This window comes from Psammomys obesus, unplaced genomic scaffold (assembly GCF_907164565.1).
Source record: "Psammomys obesus unplaced genomic scaffold, mPsaObe1.curated_primary_1811, whole genome shotgun sequence".
Taxonomy (NCBI): Eukaryota; Metazoa; Chordata; class Mammalia; order Rodentia; family Muridae; genus Psammomys; species Psammomys obesus.
This window is the reverse complement of record NW_026596073.1, coordinates 11,507,071-11,512,200: the sequence shown is the minus strand read 5'-3', so window position 1 is coordinate 11,512,200 and position 5,130 is coordinate 11,507,071. Positions and strand designations below refer to the sequence as shown.

Here is a 5,130-nt window from a genome sequence, read left to right as displayed (position 1 = left end):
GCTCACTCTGCCTCCTTGGACTATGTGGTGCATGACTGGGGATCGTCTTGGGTACAGTCTCACTTCTCCATTCTTAACGACCAGCATCATTAAGATATTTAAAAAATAGCTACTAGGCACTTATTAGAGGACTACCAGAACATTTCTCATCAAACTGCAGGAAAAAGAAGCTCAGATGCTCATGTCTGCTGAACTGCAGAACTTTCCTGCTTTGCACACAGCTCCAGAAGTGGAGGCCACAAGCTGTGAGAGAAAGGAGGAACCTGGAGGATGCTTAAATAGGAGGCTGGTCTTCTCCAGTCAGCCAGCAGCTGCTCCAGCTTCCAGGTCAACATGAAGGCTCTCCTCACCCTGGGACTCCTCCTGCTCTCTGTGTCACTGTCCAGGCCAAGGTCTTTGAACGCTGTGAGTTTGCCAGAACTCTGAAAAGAAGTGGAATGGATGGCTACAGAGGAGTCAGGCTGGCAGACTGTAAGTCTCCTCTTGATACCTCCAGATGGGCTTTCAGAGCAGGGACAAGGGAGCAGTGAGTGATCAGAGAGGGTGGGGAGACAATACGTTTCTATGATTTCTTTGTGTTTGAGTTAGTTTGACTAAAAGCATCACTGTTTGTCTTTTGAATCTGAGATCATGGGCGAGAGCACAGGAGGGGAAATTCTGTGCCATGCTACGCCATAGGAACTGAGGTGCTCTGGATGGTCACTAGGTCTTCTGGTTGCTGCAGACTCAATAGCCCATGAGAAAAGAGGCTGAGGAAAGAAAGGTGGGAGGACTCTTTGAGCCAGAATGTGGGATCTGAGGTCCTGGGTGACACGGTATTTGTCTTCACTCCCCTTTGGTGTGCAACTTTTGAGATAAACGTTTGTAATTTTTTAAAAACTTTCTACACAAGGCAGAGGAATCCCATGTGTTCTTAGTTTCTGCTTAAGTGAGGTCCTCTGAAATGGAGTGTAAAGTGATTTAGGACTATTCTTCTCTGAGATAGCCTTTTGTCTCACACCATGGAAGATGTGGGTGAGGAAAAGTTCTACAAGGGTTGCTGTGTGGTTTTCAGATGCATTTCCAATAGCTATCACTTAATAACTAACTTTCAGTGAGTAAGTGAATATATGGATGGATGACGGATGGATGGATGGATGGATGGATGGATGGATGGATGGATGGATGGCTATAATCATAGAATAGCCTATCTTTGTCTAATAGTCTTGTATGGGAGATTCTAAGTAGCCATTTGTGATGGATGCCTCTCTAATCTTAACATCTGGATACTGAGGCAGAGATCTACCAGTTTATGTCCACATAAGTTACTTACTGACATTTTGTTTGAAAGGAAAAATATTTTAACTTGACTTGAAAATTCCCTTGGCTATAAAAACATTACTCTGAGAAAAATTTTATTTTTTAAATTAAATTATTTTCATCTTCATATGTATTTCCTATTAACCTTTTAAATCTACAAAATAAGTTATGTTCCTGCTCTAGGCTGAGGTATCTTGAAAAATGAGAGCAGGGAAAGGATAAAGAAATAGAAGAAATAGTTATTTAATTTATTTAATAGTGTTTCACTGTGTAGCCCTGCTTAGCTCAGAAATTATTAACTAGAAAAGTCTGGTTTCAAACTCACAGAGATCCACCTACCTGCCTCTGCCTTCCAAGTGCTGGGATTAAAGATGGTGTGCCACTGTGCTAGGCTCATTTATTTTCTTCATCTTCAATCATGTTTTTATTTGAATAGGCTGTCTCCATGTGCTCTTTACAGAATGAAGCAGGATTCAACAGTGTGCGTAGCGACTTCTTTTCTTCTGGGTCAGTTTCTTCCCTGCTAGTTTCTTCTCAGCTGATGGTTTCTTGATAGCTGCAGCCATTATTGGGGCTTCTGTAGCTTCTTTCCATCATCAGGCCTCTTTCCTTTTCTGCTGTGTGTTGGCTCCTTGTATGCAGCGGCTGCCCTGGTTGTCTGGAGCTGTGGATTCCACATTCTCTCCTGGAGCTCCTGATTTCTGGCCAGGCCAAGAGTGGTAACCTGCTAGTCTTTGCTTGGACCTCCTTGCGTGCTGCCTGGAGGGTTCTTTGGGTCTCTGGGATTTTCAAGATTCTGCTAAGGTTCATCCTCCCATGCATGGGAAGGTTATAGCTACTTTGAGGAAAGCAGCAGCCTTTCTAAGTGCCAACTACTCACCAGAAACTAATGTCAGAACTCCCTCTTGCCCTCTAGGAGCAGCTTTTAAAATACCCAGCTTGGTCCCATGAAGCAGAGTCATAGCAGGGATGCTTCTGAAGGCTCTAAGGATGTCACTAATTTCCTAAGATGATACAGGGACCTATATATGGAATATGACATCAGATTCTTAATTTTGCCCCTGCAAGCTCTCACTGGCAGAGAGACATAGACTTGATGTGACCCCAGGCCTTCCCTCTCTGAAGCAGAAAGCAGCTTCCCTGGTCTTCTTGTAATCTTCTGCGTTATGTCCAACCACCAAAAGCAGTTCAGGGACTTTCTCAATACAGTGACCTTTAGACCTCATCCACCCTATGGAGATTGAGGCAGCCATTCATGGAAGAGCAGAGGGCACATCTCTTTGGAGTTGTGTTCTCTCTCTGGTGCCAAAGGTCCAGGTTTTAGTTGGTACAAACATGTGGTCTTCCTGGCACATGTTTCTAAAAATAACCCCCTGACCAAGTGATGAGTCTCACTAGTCCAACTCTGGGAGTCCATCCAAGTCTCTGCCAACAACAGACAAGAGAGTGGTCTGTTCACCTGCTCATTCATGACAGCATAGGGACAAATGTTGCTTGTGTACAGTTGGTGAGAACAGACTTCACAATACCTGGTCCTTTGGGAGCTGTGAGCACATCTGGCAATTTTGCCAGATGAGTTCCCCTTTTCAGAGTCTATACATTGAGGGGAGAGGCACATGCCATGGTGGGGAGAGAAGGTGACCCTCCTCTCAACAAAGGAAAAGGAAGTACTTAGTACCTTCTACTTTTGAGCACCTATTCTTGTTTATTCCTGTACAGACTGATTTGTCCTCAAAAGGAGTCACTTTGGGGCACTTGAATATTACTTGCTGACTGGGGACAGAAGTTCCACCTGATTGACAGGCAGAGGCAGGAGGATCACTGGAGAGATTACCCTGAGCGACACAGCCAGACCCAGGCTGAATTAGTGACAGCATATTATACAATTTAACGATATGATTGTACCTATAAAGTAAATCAGCCAGCTCAAAGAGCTGATTTTAGTGTCCAGAGTAAGTCATTTGCCTTTGCTGCTTATTGACAAACACTCTTTTCTTTTCAGGGGTGTGTTTAGCTCAGCATGCAAGTAATTTTGACACAGCAGCTATAAACTACAACTCTACAAACCAAAGCACCGACTATGGAATATTTCAGATCAACAGCTGACAATGGTGTGATGATAGCAAAACCACAGGAGCAGTGAACGCCTGTGGGATACCCTGCAAGTGTAAGACAAGGCAGCTTTACAGTGAGAGCAAACAGCCCATCTGCTCTCACTGTGAGAGCAGAGATTCTGTGCAGGGACATAGCAGTGGAGGAAGCATCGGGAACCTGGGGAGATTTCCTACTGTTAGAAAGTCATTGCTAAGCACATCAAAGTTAGCCAAGGAAGACAATAGGCTTAGGGTGGAGTTTGGTGGTATAATGCCCTGCCTACACATCAGAGGGCCCTTGGTCTCCCTGCCAGAATTAATAAATGGATAAATGAAATCAAAATAGAGGTTGGGAAGATAGCTCAGACAGAAGTTTCACCTGAACCAAGGTTTGACCCTCCGCAGCTACCTAAAAGCTGGGTTTGGTAGCATCCATTTGTGCCACCAGCACCGGGGAGCGAGACAGGCAGATCCATGGGCACATAACGTGGTCTGCAAGCCAGTTCCCAACGGCAGATGCTTCCTCAAAAACAAGGTGGACTGTTTCTGGGGAACAGCTCCTGAGGCAGACCACACACAGAGATCTGGAGTCATCGCCACTCTGCAAAACTTGGTTGTTAAATCTTCTAAAAGAAAGTGGGTTTTTGGAACATTCTTTGTAACCTACTTAGTCTTTTTTAGGAGTATTTGTCCACTCATCTGTATTCTTTAAAAAATATTAGAAAATACAAGAAAAAGGGAATATCACTCTCAGTTTCAGAACTCAGAGATTCACTTAACTGGGAAACTTTGGAAAATACAGTTGGAGGAAAATACTGTAAATCTATGCTGTAGACACATCTTTATTATATGGTGCACATATGTACACTCATGAAAATATGTCAGGATTTTACATTTCATACACAAATTAAGCTACACTTACACAGCCTCCTGATATGGCTATCACTCAAAACCACTGACAGTCCCACACCCTCCAGAGCCTCCTCACTACTCCAGTGGGTTCTTTACTTTGCAGCAGTGCTGGATCCTAAGAACAGAAGCACGTGCACACGCTCAAACACCTCTACAACTCAAGCATGCCCCAGCCCTCCAGGGACTGTATGCGTGGGAAATAGAGTAACATACGCCTTGTCACATAGAGAGAATCAAGAGACTGTCTCCAATAATCACAGATTCATGGACATGTAGAAAATAATTTCTTGTGTTCACTGCTCAGTGTCACAGAGGCTCGCTGGCTGGATGTGAACAGAAAGTGTGTTCTATAACTGTCCTTGTCATTCCTCACCCTTGTCTTTCTGCTCTGCTGCAGGATGACATCACTCAAGCCATACAATGTGCAAAGAGGGTTGTGAGGGATCCTCAAGGCATTAGAGCATGGTATGTTGGAACTCTGGAAGGGAAACTGCTGGTTCTGTTGATGTGTGCAGTGAGTCTCTCTAGGGCCCACGTGTCATTCTGAGAACTGCGGGTCCACTTGGGGGCTTTTCCTACATCATTAATTTTGGGGATTTCTGCAGATTGTGAGAGTTCCCACATCTGACTGTTTCCTCCAGAGTAGCTGCTGGATCAGTGAACTGTACAGTACATATGATTTGACACAGATCTTCAGCATCCTGTGCTCTCCTGAGGGTTGGGAAGGCATCAAACTGCAGTGTAGACATAGCTCCCTCAGTCAGTAGCGTACCTATAGTCTGTGTTTCACACTAGACCTTGGCCAGAGGCCAGTCTCCATTAGTGT

At 44.5% G+C, this 5,130-nt stretch overlaps 1 pseudogene; it reads left to right on the top strand.

Moving 5' to 3' along the window:
• The first annotated feature begins 333 nt into the window (after positions 1 to 333).
• LOC129690493 (lysozyme C-2-like) lies at positions 334 to 5,071 on the top strand (annotated as a pseudogene).
• Positions 5,072 to 5,130: the final 59 nt, after the last annotated feature.